The sequence below is a fragment of the Aquarana catesbeiana genome, linkage group LG10 (assembly GCF_042186555.1).
Source record: "Aquarana catesbeiana isolate 2022-GZ linkage group LG10, ASM4218655v1, whole genome shotgun sequence".
NCBI lineage: Eukaryota > Metazoa > Chordata > Amphibia > Anura > Ranidae > Aquarana > Aquarana catesbeiana.
In genome coordinates this window covers 208,356,307-208,371,575 of record NC_133333.1, presented here as the reverse complement: position 1 = coordinate 208,371,575, position 15,269 = coordinate 208,356,307, and the positions used below count along the sequence as shown (strand labels likewise).

The window sequence follows — 15,269 nt, the reverse complement described above, 5'->3', positions numbered from 1 at the left end:
AACGCTATAAGAGGGCAAACCTAGTAACCATGGCCCTAAAGTGGAGGTTGCCTTGCAGCAGGTATGGATCCACCGGGTGGTCAGGGGTGTTGCTAGGTGGGAAAAAGACCAGGGGCTTCAGCCCGAAGGTAAATTTGATAACCCCTACCACATTTTAAAGTAAGTCCAGCCTAAGCCCAGCATCATGGGTGTGTGTGTGTGTGTGGGGGGGGGATTGTAGGCTCACTAGCTGGTGGCTGCCTGGCTGGGCTGCAGTCTGTTTCAGTGCTGTCCGGCAGGCCTCAGTGACAGCACACTGAGTCTGGGCTGAGGGCTCAATTGAGGTGGCTGTGGAGAGTGTGCTGTCCCGCAGGCGGCAGACTGCAGCACAGCAGATGCAGAGGGTAGGGCTTTAAGACAGACCCGGAAGCTGGAACTGGATGGAGGCCACACTATGCCTATCAATGCAGCCTGGACAGTGCCCATCAATGCCCCCCTCCCCCCCAATAAATTATTAATTCGGTTTCTGCCATTCTCGTTCTGGGAACTGCCTGTTGAGTGAGCAGCGGTGTGTGCAAACTGCATACTATAGCCCCAGGGACGGACTGGGAATAAAAACCAGCCCTGGAAATAATAGCATTATTATACCAGTCCAACAGCATAACATCATTTTCTTGTTCATAAAAGGGAAAATCATGCATTTTAAAGCGCATTTTAAGAGCGTATTATACTCACCAGTGCCCAACAGCTCAGCCTCATCAGTGCCCATCAGCGCAGCTTCACTAGTGTCTCTCAATGCAGTGCCCATCAGTGCAGCCTTATCAGTGCCCATCAATGCAGCCTGGACAGTGCCCATCAATGTAGCCTGGACAGTGCCTATCCGCTCAGCCTCACCAATGCCCATCAATGCAGCCTCACCAGTGCCCATCAATGCAGCCTAACCATTGCCCATCATTGCAGCCTCACCAGTGCCATCAATGCAGCCTCTCCATTGCCCATCAATGCAGCCTGATCAGTGCCCATCAGCTCAGCCTCACCAATGCCCATCAATGCAGCCTCACCAGTGTCCATCATTGCAGCCTGATCAGTGCCCATCAATTCAGCCTCACCAGTGCAGCCTAATCAATGGCCATCAATGCAGCCTGATCAGTGCCCATCAATGCAGCGTCAGCAGGGCCCATCAATGCAGCATCACCAGTGCCCACTGCCCATCATTGCAGCCTCACCAGTGCCCAGCAATGCAGCCTGATCAGTGCCCATTAATGCAGCCTCACCAGTGCCCATCAGCTCAGCCTCACCAATGCCTATCAATGCAGCCTCACCATTGCCCATCAATGCAACCTCATCAGTGCCCATCAATGCAGCCTGATCACTGCCCATCAGAGGGGCCTTACCTGTGCCCATCAGCCCAGTCTCACCAGTGCCCATCAATGCAGCCTCATCAGTGCCCATCAGCTCAACCTCATCAATGCCCATTAATGCAGCCTCACCAGTGCCCATCAATACAGCCTCATTAGTGCCCATCAATGCAGCCTGATCAGTGCACATCAATGCAGCTTGATCAGTGCATATCAGCTCAGCCTTGCCAGTGCCCATCAGTGCAGCCTTGCTGCCATGTGCATGGGGAGAGGAGAGCCGCCGGTTTACACGGACCTCCCGCTTATCCGGCACGGCAGCAGTGTCACACTAAGTCTCACCTCCTGGACCAGCTCCTATGATGGACGTTACACATCCCGGCATTGGACCAGTGTGACGTCCATCATAGGAGCCGGTCCAGGAGGCGGGACTTCGTATGACTATCCTGGTAGGCCAGTACGGCCCTGTATAGCCCCGAGCTCCCGGCCAGCCCCAATCAACAATACAGCAATACAAGTCCCAGGGCTTTTTGGGGGTCTACGCTGGGCCTTTAGCCCAGGTCAGCCCCCCCCCCAGACGCCACTGTGGGTGGTGGTACTTAAACCCAGTTTGTTCGGGTGGGGGTTTCCATTAACTAGAGGTTCCTGAGGGATGGCTAGGTAGGGCACACTGGGCTCTGGCTCTGGTCCATCTAAAAAACCAGCACGTCCCATGAGATTCCCTTGGAAGGCTCCTTAGGGGTGACTTGCAGGATGAATGGAGCTTCCTTGGTGGTAGTAGGAGTGACCATTCGTGCAGAACCCAGGAGGGGTCACTTAGGGGCGACTTGCAGGATGAATGGAGCTTCCTTGGTGGTAGTAGGAGTGACCATTGGTGCAGAACCCAGGAGGGGTCACTATGAGAGGGCTAGTACCACTGAATCCAGGATAGGCAGACTGGTGCAATTTGGGGCATGCACGGAGGACAAGTCCAGTACTGGTGGTGACAGAACCTTGTCCAGGATGATCTCCAGCAGGAGAGCAGGTGGAGATGCAGCCTTGGACCGAGCGTCGTTCCGGGATCAGTTGCTATACACACCCCTTATCAACATCTTCACCAATCCGGTGAGGATACCTGGTGCAGGAACCAATCTGGAAGTAGACATGCTGTCCATGTTAACTATTGCTGAGCAAGCCTGGATAAGTTCTAGAAAACAAACTAAAACAGCCATGGTCTCTTTAGTGGTGGTCTTCAGGTGCATGTGGTGGACATATCCTGCTGACTACACCAAGTTGTGGGCGCGGTCTAACTGCACCCATGCCCTTGGGGGTGACACTTAGCCGAAGGCGTGCTTACCAATGCCTGGGACCAGGCGGAGCCTGCATTAATGTGAAAAATCAAACATTAGACCAGTCCCTGACTCAGAGATGAGCCACTTGTGTGCACAAATGTACAGAGTTCCTCCATAAGGTACATTGTCCCATGACACTACACACTTGTAATTGATGTATGTTTTTGCATTCAGGGGGTCATGCAGAGCTCTTGCCCATTCCACCAGTCCAGAGTACCTCAGTTACCTCACTCCCAGTAACAAAATTAAATCCCGCCGGACACATAGCAGCGGGTTCAATGCCTGTCCTAAGTTAATTTTTCCTCTTCCCTACCTAGTGATCAGGCCTTAGATCTCCGTAATGCTAGCCTGTACACGGTGACCGGAGGAGACAGACAGCTAGGGAGGGAACTGACCCCCTTACTACCAGAGGACCTGTCACCTACTCAGGTACCACTCCAAATGACTGGTTGCTGTAGCTGTTCTTCCTTTCAGTTACCTATGGCAACTCCCTCCTCTCATTTGCCTTGCAAGTTACCCTCTTGTAGTGGTGTTACACATACCCCATGGTGCTTTAACTGACCCACATTCTTTAGGAATACGCCCCTTGAATAACTTCAGACCAAGCTGAAAGCAGTTGAAACAACTTTTACTGAAAATTCAGCAGAACATGTATAACATAAATATACATCCTTTCCCTACCTATCTCTAGCTGCAGCTGCACCAGCGTACCTGCATCAGTAAAGTCCTTTTGGGTGAAGTCCACAACTGGAAGAACTAGTAGAGGTGTCTATGGTTACAGGGAGGAGCTGGTGCTCCCATGGTGGACCACATGTCCCAGCAAGTATCAGCAAGGTTCTCATGCCTCATTTCTAGCCCCCCTGGGATCCATACCGTTACCCTTTTATATCACACAGGAGGGAGGCCGGACCCCAAGAAAAGCCCACGAACATGATCAGGGAAGACGACAAATATTAACCCTTTCCCCTTGACCTGGGCAGCCAAGTATTAACTAAACATACAGTACAGTAGGCAACCTGCCTACAAACCCATGTTTAGGAACTTAGAAATGTCTAAATTGGATTATATGTATGTGTTTAATTCTTGTTGCCAATGTTTCTAAGTTGTTTAAATTATTTTAAACTTTATGAATAAAATACTATTTTAAAAAAAATATACAGGTTTGTGTGGTCTAAAGGCACTTTAAGATTTTTTTAAAATCAGCACAAGGGATAACGCTTACATTAAATGAGAAGTATGCTGGTGGCTGCCGTCTTAATCTTTCGTCCTCTACACACACATTCCTTGTGGTGGTGACCTATTTGATCTTGTATTCTGGGGTGATAAGATGCAAATGGCGCCATTTTGAAATTGGAAGTAAGAATGTCATCAGAACATTAAAATATTGTTTCAATATTTGCTTTTATTTAGTGACAATAAGATGCTGTATGTGATGTTTCGGAAGAAGGGGAACGGGAGGCACAGGGTCACCTTCATCACAGATGCAAATTAAGTGGATCCTGCACAGCCTTGAAGCATCACATACTGTACAGCATCATGACAGTAGATATTGTAACAATGGCGGCCTGTCCATATGGAGCACAGGGATGCTGCCCCCCAATCCATGTGCCTGGTCCTAATCTACCATGTAGGGTGCAGGACGCATGGATTTCAATGTTTTGGTTTTTTTTTGCGTGTGATTGGCTCTAATTGGCTTCCAAAAAAGGGTGGGTGGGCTTGGTCTTCCACGGGGCCACCTTCCTGTCCATCTCCTGTGGGGGTTGGTGGGGTGGTTGTGGTGTTGGTTTGCTGCCAACCCCCCCCCCCCCCAAATATTGAGCTATTGAGCACCAGCCGCCACTGTATTGTGATGATAGCCTTAAATCCATTGGGGTGATTTCCTCTCATTTCCTGTCCTGTAGATACACAGGAAATAAAAAAAAAAGTCTCTCCAAAGCGAGGAAAATGCTATCTCAGACAGTTGTCCCAGGAAATAGTGTCACTGGTGGAAGATTTCCCCTCTCTTCCTGTTCTATACGTTCAATATTATTTTGCCTCACTTTCAGTTCCTGTGATAAGGGTCACCAGGACAAATAAAGAGAGTAAATCACCCTAGCATGGACACAGACAGCAATAAAAACCCAAGTACATATAAAGAAAGGCACTGGATCTCCTATTATTAATATCCAGTGTAATAAAGGAGTGTCCCATTACTTGTGCTGACTTTCTTAGAAGAGGCTGCTCTTATATTCCAGAATCCCCCCAAAAAGGATGGGGGGGGGGGGGCATGGTGACAAAAAGTCCAACTATAAAAAAAAATAAGAGTGCTATACTAATGGTGAAAGAATCCAAAGTAATATTTTAATAAATAATTAATAGAAAGAAATCCAACGCTTTTCATCAGGCCATGAATATTGTATAATCTCTTATATGGCTAGACTCAACTGAATTGTATTAATAGTTATATGAATGTAGAATGAGATTCTACCAGTAGCAGTTTGTGCAGTGTGGAGCTGTATTGACTGTGTTAGTACCCACATTAGAGATTATACAATACACAAACCTTGATGAAAGAGGCATGTCTGAACCCCTAAAACACATTGTCGTTCTATTAGTTATTCAATAAAACACCACTATGGACCTTTGACCTAAGTGTGGCATCCTTACTGCTGTGTGTGCAATTGAGCAATAAAAACCTGACAATGTTACTATTGTAGACTATTTAAAAAAAAAAATTTGAGCTTTAGACAAACTTTAATAAAATTATAGAGAGCAGTGACGGACTAAAAAGGGTCAGATACAATAAGATCTATCGAAGAACCACTCAAGGAGAGTCTGTCTATGGAGAATGGGGCCATTTATAAAATAATTCATATTTAAAGTGAAACCTAACTGGAAAAAGAGTTAGTTCTGTTATAACAATACCGACCCCCCCCCCCCACCCCAACCCCCAGGAATGCAGGAGCAAAAAAACCTGTCTATGGAGAATGGGGCAATTAGAGTTCACATTTAAAGTGGAACCTAACTCCAAAAAGAGTTAGTTCTGTTATAACAATACCACCCTCCTTCACCCCAACCCCCCTTCCTCCCTATTGACCTAATCTAGTCCTGTTACCGGTGCTGCAGCCCCCGGGTTATTTACCTCACATCCCCCAGGAGGTTGCAGGATCGGCACACAGAACTGCTAGGGGGCGGACCCGGTGCACCATTGGAGCAGACTGTCTGCACCCAGAAGAGGCAGTCAGCAGAGGAAGCCCAAGATGGTGGCGTGGGACACGAACAGCAGGTTGCAGTGGAACCATGTTGGATGAACTGTGCAAGTCAGTATGTGTTTTGAACAGAACCCAGGAATATGAGGGGAGAAAAACATGGAGGGGGTGGGGGAGCTGAGCACTGCTTTAATAAACATCAGGAAGCTAGGAAATATTTAGGGTAGGATATAGGGTGGAGGGAGTAAAAATAAAGGGGGTATTTAATCAACTTTAATAAGCCCTTCTTTAGTCGAAAACAGCTGATAACACTACTATAGGCTCCATATCAATGCCAAATATCTCATTGTCCATGTGGAACATATACAATTCAATTATTATCATCCATCAAAGACAATAATGGTACACATGGCCAAGAAATGTGTGCCTTCCAGTCTAGCATAATCAAGCATCCATGTTACGCCTCTGATACCTTCAGACAGTCATGGAAAAGTGTTTTACAGGGGATGTTCTTGAAGTTGTGTGAGGAGCGCCCGGTACAAAAGTTCTTCTTACTTCTATGGGGGATAGGAATGGTCAAGCAGGTTGGAAAACCTGTTAAGATTGTCTTTGTTCTCCTGTATACGTTATATACGTTGCGGTGAACAACAAACAATATCTATAAAGCTGTTCCTTCTACTTCTGCTCTGCTGGATTCCATTTGATGCTGTTGGGAGGAAGAGAACCCAGAAATGGTTACACCAGTCCTCAGCAGGCTGTTTGGAACACATCATGTGGGAAGTACTCACTACAGAATCAACATAATACTTACCTCCAAGGAAAACTGGAACAAGCAAGAGTATTTATTGCTACCTTATAGTGTGTGATCAACAGGACAAAAATGAAGAGAAGTCCCTTAACAAGGAATTGAAAACCTTTTTTGGATAACTTTAGGCTTTAAAACCCCATTTGAATACTACTAGCATGGCTCCAAGCGCATGACATTACAGTATCTATATAAATGACTTTATCTAAAATAACTCAGATGCTGTTAATTATCACATATTCTCTGTTTTCTTCATGTATGCTTTGATACAAGCCCTGAAGCTAAACCTCTTCTAGCATTGGCAGTATTCATCACCATGGCCTTGCACTCCATGGAACTTGGCCAGACTCTATGGAGGATTATGTAATACTCTGGGGGTGGTAAACACTTCAAGAAACTTCCAGAGTCTCTATATCTCTGAATATTTGTTTAACATGTTTATTTATAGTTTTAATTTAATTCCTAGTCACTGAATATTGCAATCGCAAGAAGACATACTCATCCCATGTTCTGCTGGCTGTAAATTACATATACTTATACAGTATAAAATACCTTTTCTGCTGACAATATTTCTATGCTTTCAAGGGATTGCTAGTCTCACAGAGGGACAGAGGTAATACAGGACTGAGAAAATACCACAGCTTCTGGATTTGCACCTAGATGTGAGAACAGACGCTACTAAACAATAAACAGGTTTGGATGGGGCTGATGAACCACAAATAGTAAGTCTATTTGGGTCAGTTAATGAGCCACCATTGGTAAGTCTATGGGGTCAGATGATGAATCACCAATGGTAAGGCTTTGGTTTAAGCTAATGAACCACCAATGATACGTCTATAGGGTCAGCTGATAATCCTCTCTGAACATCCTCTTCTCTCGGCAGTCAGCCTCCAGGCTATCAGGCAGAAGAGCTGAGAATTCAGATGAAACACTGGTCCCTGTGATAATAAATCCAGACAATTCTGAGAAACCCAGGAGAACCGACTGCTAGAGACTTCAGAGCTGAGACGCTCCTTCTTGGACCCCTTGGCCTATTAAAATTACTTCTGCTTGACCCGGCGTTGTTTCAAAAATTGTTGGAGGACGTGCGGTCTGATGCCACCTTATCATGGATGGGCATTCGTGAAGATGATGGTATTGCCCAAAATACTATATTACTTTAGAACTCTTCCTATTTCGGTACCAATAGAGGTATTACGGCAGTTCCAGACAAAGATCTTCAATTTCACATGGGGTGCTAAGGGCAGTAGACTGGCCCGGACCACAATGTATGCGGCAAAAAACCTGGGAGTGGCTTGGGGGTGCCAGATTTCCGGAAATATTACATCAGCTCAACTTACACAATTGTATCAGTTACACTACAATTATTATATACCAGATTGGGTGTCTATAGAGGCCCAAGCCTGCTCCCCTTTGCCAATAGACCTAGTGCTCTGGATCCCTTCAAAATATAGAAAGGCTATCCTCTGCCCTATGCTTTCCCATTCTGTTAGCCTATGGGATGGGACATGCAGACGATGGCCCCTATGTTCTCCTCACTCCCCAGTGGCGCCCCTTTTTAATAACCCCCAATTCCCACCAGATATGACGCCTGTCCTCTTTTGCTGGTGGATGAACAAGACACTCTACCGCATAGGAGACTTTCTTGACCATAAGGGGGGTATGGCCCTATTCATATTTTGTGCAAGATTTGGAGATGCCCCCCTCTGAGAAATTTCCACCTACAAGAAATACAGCATTTTTTAGGATCTCTACAGAAAAGAAAACACAGTTCGAGAACAGATGACTACAGAAGGCTTTTCAGCGGGGTTGCCTCTCCATGTTGTAAAAAATCCTTTGTTTCCCCCTTGTTGAAACCTCCTTACCAAATAGCTTGGGAGAGGGACTTGGGCATTGCCCCTGAGGTAGAGGACTGACGATCCTGGACTGCACGCATTTGCAAAGGTATAATGAACGTTGCCCTGATAAGGTGATCGCACGATGGTACATAGTACCCGAACGCCTCTCTAAAATGTATCCAAACTTGTCTTCCTCCTGCTTCAGGGGCAGTGGCCAGGTGTACTCTGTTACTCATATATGGTGGACTTGCCCTAAGGTTTGTTGTTTCTGGGTAAGGGTTCATTCCTTAATTCACTTGGTCACTATGGTTAACATTATCGAGGACCCTAGAATAGCTTTGCTTAACAAACCTGTAGATAATATCCCAAGATCCATACAGACTCTAATTTACTTTATGTTTTTGGCAGGTAGGAAAGCTATTGCTACTGCTTGGAAAAGCCCAGTGATTGACCTAGCTTTAACAAAACAAAAACTTACCTGGATTATGCTCCACGAAAAAATGGTTAGCGTCCTACGAGATAAACAACTCCTATAGCGCGGATCTACTTTGCCGGGAGGCTGTCGATAGACGTCCTCCCCTTTGCACGCTCCCCGCGCATCCCCTGCAGGGCGCGCGCTGTGGATCACCGAGTCAATGAGACTCGGGGGATCACAGATCGGAGTAAGGGGTCGATTCCGGCCCCTTACCACGTGATCAGCTGTCAGCCAATGACAGCTGATCACATGATGCAAACAGAAGATCGGTAATCCTTTTTTTTTTCTTCTCATGCTGACAGTGTGAGGAGAAAAAAAAAGCCGAAATCCGGCTTCTGTTGAAGGGACATCGGTTCCGAAAAGGAAAAGGTGAAGCCGCCTCATCTGTGCCCACCAGTACCGCCTGCCAGTGCCCACAGTGCCATGAATCAGTGCCCACCAGTACATAAAAGTGCCAGCAATCAGTGCCACCTATCAATGCCCATGAGCGCCACCTATCAATGCCCACCAGTGGTGCCAATCAGTGCCTCATCAGTGTCACCTACCAGTGCTGATCAGTGCCCATCACTGCCACCCATCAGTGCCCATCACTGCCACCCATCAGTGCAACATATTAGTGCCCTTCAGTGCCACCTCTCAGTGCCCACAAATGCCACCTATCTGTGCCCACCAGTGCCACCTATCAGTGCCCACCAGTGCCGCCTATTAGTGCCCATCAGTGGCGCCTTATCAGTGCCCATCAGTGCCGCCTTATCAGTGCCCATAAATGCTGCCTATCGGTGCCCATCAGTGCAGCCTATCAGTGCCCATCAGTGTAGCCTCATCAGTGTACATCAACGAAGGAGAAAAATTACCTGTTTGCAAAATGTATTAACAAAATATAAAACAGTTTTGTATTTTTTTTTTTTTAATTTTGGTCTTTTTTTAACAAAAAATAAAAAACCCAGAGGTGATCAAATACCACCAAAAGAAAGCTCTATTTATATAGTTTTGCATTGATTTCAGCATGCATGGAGCACTTTGCAGTACATGAACTTTCACTGAATGTGGACTGTTTAATGAGTTTGTAGCAAACATGGAGCACTTAATTGCAATATGTTATTTATTTATTATCCATGTTGAGCACTTTGTATTCTGCTTGGCACACACACAAAAGTAATAGTAATTGTTGTACCTGCTGTCCTGGCGTTTCCGTCGTCTATATCTCTCTCTTTCTCTCTCTCCTAGAGAGACCAGTACTGGGCAGAAGATGTAATGTAAGGATACCGCGTGGAGGAGGGTAGGCGGAGCATTAGGCTCTGCCTCCACCAGTTCAATAATGTGCACCCGGTCTGGCCAGTCGCCGGCCGTTTTATGGGGGTGTCAGTCGCTCCCAACCACTGACCCCATACTTAGGGACAGGCATAGACCAAGGCTGTGGCGGACATTTTCAAATATACAGACCTTAGTGAAGAAGGGAGGGATTGGTCTGTAACTGGCGGTCAGAGAGCCAAGGAGGAAACAAGGAAAGAAGGTGCTGCTGGGCTGGGTACCTACCTTGGTGTATTAGCATGTGCAATGATAATAATGATTGCATCTGCAATCATATCTGCATTCTGCAATCATCAGTACAGGCCAGGGCCCTGCTAGCTGCTGCATCACTAATGCAGAAGCTGCAGGTCTGTTTGATGCAATGTCAAGCAAATGCTTCCCTGCAAAGTTTTCAAAGAAGCGTTTGCTTTGCTTGGCACTGCATCAAACAGACCTGCAGCTTCTGCACTAGTGATGCAGCAGCTAGCAGGGCCCAATCATTATTATCATCGCACATGCTAAGACACCTAGGTAGGTACCCAGCCCAGCAGCACCTTCTTTCCTCATTTCCTCTTCCTCCTTGGCTCTGTGCTTTTTCTCCAGCGCTGGGGCAGCCACTGCACTGACCCCCAGTCCCAGATAGAAGTAGGTTGTATAGGAAGACCATGCGTGTCCCACTGCCTAAACTGACCAGGGGTGGTCTGAAGAAGGCCGAGTGAAAAAAGAGGAGGAAGGCACGTGATCTAACGCATGGATCAGAATGATATAGTTTATTCTTATACAAAGTAGATAAATACAAAGAAGTTACTACATATTCATGGAAACTAGGTTACAAAATGTTCATTTAAAAAAATCATGCCCATGCTAGGGCAAATGCTCATTGGTAGGCTAAAACGTTTCGAGGGGTTCCCTCTTCATCAGAGACTTGGAAAACAAAAGAAAGTTTGTATAATGTGGTAGATTTACATAGAGAGGAGTGGCTGATTGGGAGATGTATCCCATAGTGGGTGATGTATTCTCCTTCACCCTAATGCCCCGTACACACGATCCATGGATTTTTTCTGACGGATGTTGGCTCAAACTTGTCTTGCATACACACGGTCACACAAATCTTGTCGGAAATTCCGAACGTCAAGAACGCGGTGATGTACAACACCTGTGTCGAGCTGAGAAAAGTTAAGTTCAATAGTCAGTGCGGCTCTTCTGCTTGATTCCGAGCATGCGTGGAACTTTGTGCGTCGGAATTGTGTACAAGCGATCGGAATTTACAACAACGGATTTTGTTGTTGGAAAATTTAAGATCCAGATCTCAAATTTTGGGTGACGGAAATTCTAATGGAAAATATCCGATGGAGCCTACACACGGTCGGAATTTCTGACAACATGCTCCCATCGAACATTTTCCGTCGGAAAATCCGGCCATGTGTACGGGGCATAAAAGTATCCATATCCCAGCGGCGCTCTAGATAAGATAAATACCAAATATATATATGTGTATAGTTAGGGTTTAGTTAAAAGGACACATATATGAAAGTGTCGGAATTATACATTATTACAGACAAGTGTCGTATAATTAATTATAGTATTATAGTATTTAAAGTATTAAAATGTTGAAACATTAAAACATTGAAGTATTAAAATATTAAAAACCATTGAAAATGTTAAAAGTATTAAAACAGTGAACAATTTATTTTGTTATTTTATTATCATTAATATTGCCCCCCACAGCTGTCAGCTACTTTGGCCCCCTGCAGGCTACCTCCCCGGCAGGGGAATCCCAGAGCAGTGTACCATAGACTAGTCTGGTCTCTGAGTACATGTACTGCCCTCATTACACATGGCCACGCCCACACCAAAGATGGTGCGCTAGTAACTTCTTTGTACTTATCTACTTTGTTTAAGAATAAACTATATCATTCTGATCCATGCGTTAGATCACGCACCTTCCTCCTCTTTTTTCGGTCCCCCAGTCCCAGACCAATCCCTCCCTGAGTCCTGTGACTGTCCCTGCTCCAGTGCTCCCCTCAGTCAGAAGAACAAGACAAGAGTCCACAACGCACCCTGCGCATAACTTACTCTCTGGCTGCTTCACTCCACTTAGAGTCAGTCAGATCAGTCTCAGGCTCAGTCGGCTCCTTGGGCAGCTTAACCACTTCAATACTGGGCACTTACACACCTTCCTGCCCAGACCAATTTTCAGCTTTCATCGCTGTCGCACTTTGAATGACAATTGCGCGGTCATGCTACACTGTACACAAACTAAATTTTTATCATTTTGTTCCCACAAAGAGAGCTTTCTTTTGGTGGTATTTGATCACCTCTGGGATTTTTATTTTCTCCTAAACAAATAAAAAAAAGACTGAAAATTTTGAAAAAAAATGTTTTTTTTTTGTTTCCGTTACAAAACTTTGTAAATAAGTATGTTTTCTCCTTCACTGATGGGCACTGATGGGGCTGCACTGACGGGCACTGATAAGCACCGATGAGGTGGCACCAATGAGGTGGCACTGATGGGGTGGCATTGATGGGCACTAATATGCGGCACTGATAGGCGGCACTGATGGGTACACATAGGTGGCACTGATAGGCGGCACGGATGGGCACTGATAGACGGCACGGATGGGCACGGATAGGTGTCACTGATGTACTGTAATGTATGGTACTGATAGGCGGCATGGATGTTCACTGATAGGTGGCACGGATGGGCACTGATAGGTGTCACTGATGTACTGTAATGTATGGTACTGATAGGCGGCATGGATGGGCACTGATAGGTGGCATGGATGGGCACTGATAGGTGGCATGGATGGGCACTGATAGGTGTCACTGATGTACTGTAATGTATGGTACTGATGGATGCCAATCAGTGCCAAACAATAATGCCTGCCAATAAGTGATGCCCTTTGTGGGCACTGACTGGTATCCATTGTGGGCACTGATTGGCATCCCTGGTGGTTTGGGGTGGCATACCTGGTGGTGACATGTCTGGTGGTCCTGGTGGCGTCCCTGGTGGTCCAGTGTGGGCATCTGACAGACACCAGTGAGGAAAAGCCGATCAACGGCTCTTCCTGTTTACATCGTGATCAGCCGTGATTGGACACAGCTGATCACGTGGTAAAGAGTCTCCGTCAGAGACCCTAGATCGGAGTTGCGGTGTGTCTGGGGCGCGCAGCGGCTTAGGTCAAGATATTGAAACCACTTTGCCGCCGTCATTTTGCTATATGGCGGGCGGAAAGTGGTTAAGCTGCCTTTCAGTTCCTTCCTCCCCCGCCACAAGACCTGCGCTGCTGGCACTGACTCCGAGATCACTCCGCAGCAGGAGTCAGGAGGGGGCGCCGCTGCGTCCCGGCCAGACGGATCTACACAGACCCGTACAGCCTAGGAGGAGAGACTCAGTCATCATCATCACCAAATACAAAAAAAGTTAGCGGCGGCTGCGGACACAACAAGCTCCGCTCGTGGACACCTTGCCAATCCCTGCCCATAATATTAGCAAGTGCCGCACAGCAAGCTGGCCGCTTCCGGGGGCTGTATTTGTGTGGAAAGTGGCTGCGGGACTCAGGGGGAGCTTTTTTTTGTGCAGGGGTGTTTTTTTTGCCCCCCCCCCCCCGCAATGTGCCGCCTAGGCCTAGGGCGGCACCTTGTCGGCCTAGACCAAGACACAGCACTGCTGCTTGCCCCCCCCCCCCATAGAGAACACATACCATCTATCCCCTCCCCATAGAGAACACATACCATCTATCCCCCCCCCAATAGAGAATACACACCATCTATCCCCCCCCCCATAGAGAACACACACCATCTATCCCCCACCATAAAGAACACAATCTATCCCCCCCCCCCCCATAGAGAACACATACCATCTATCCCCTCCCTATAGAGAAAACATACCATCTATCCCCCCCTCCCAATAGGGAACACACACCATCTATCCACCCCCCACAGAGAACACACACCATCTATTCCCCCTCCCCCCATAGAGAACACACACCATCTATCCCCCCCCCATAGAGAACACACACCATCTATCCCCCCATAGAGAACACACACCATCTACCCCCCCCCCATAGAGAACACATACCATCTATCTCCCCCATAGAGAACACACATCATCTACCCCCCCCCCCCCCATATAGAACATACACCCCCTCCCCCAGAGAACACATACTATCTATCCCCCCATAGAGAACACATACCATCTATCCCCCTATAGAGAACACACACCATCTACCCCCCCCCCCCCATAGAGAACACATACCATCTATCTCCCCCAAAGAGAACACACATCATCTACCCCCCCCCCCATATAGAACACCCACCCCCTCCCCCCTCCCCCAGAGAACACATACTATCTATCCCCCCCATAGAGAACACACACCATCTATCCCCCCATAGAGAACACATACCATCTGTCCCCCCCCATAGAGAACACACACAATCTACCCCCCCCATAGAGAACATACACCATCTATCCCCCCCCCCCCATAGAGAACACATACTATCTATCCCCTCCCCATAGAGAACACATACCATCTATCCCCCCCATAGAGAATACACACAATATATCTCCTCCCCCATAGAGAACACACACCCTCTATCCTCCCCCCATAGAGAACACACACCATCTATCCCCCCATAGAGAACACACATGCCATCTATCCCCTCCCCATAGAGAACACATACCATCTATCACCCCCCATAGAGAACACACACACACTATCTATCCCCCCCATAGAGAACACACACCATCTACCCCCCCCCCCATAGAGAACACACACCATCTATCCCCCCATAGAGAACACACACCATCTACCCCCCCCCCCCATAGAGAACACATACCATCTCTACCCCCCCTAGAAAACACACACCATCTACCCCCCCCCCCCATAGAGAACACATACCATCTATCCTCTCCCCATAGAGAACACATACCATCTACCCCCCCCCCCCATAGAGAACAAACACCATCTATCCCCCCCTATAGAGAACACACACCATCTATCCCCCC

The 15,269-nt window shown here is 47.1% G+C and overlaps 1 long non-coding RNA gene across 1 annotated transcript in view; it reads right to left on the bottom strand.

Annotated features, from left to right (window-relative positions):
• LOC141110142 (uncharacterized) overlaps positions 1–13,646 on the bottom strand; it is a 40,665-nt gene extending 27,019 nt beyond the window's left edge. Inside the window, exon 1 of the long non-coding RNA XR_012236246.1 lies at positions 13,232–13,646. This is a non-coding gene — a long non-coding RNA (uncharacterized lncRNA). The remainder of the gene's footprint in view (positions 1–13,231) is intronic.
• Positions 13,647–15,269: the final 1,623 nt, after the last annotated feature.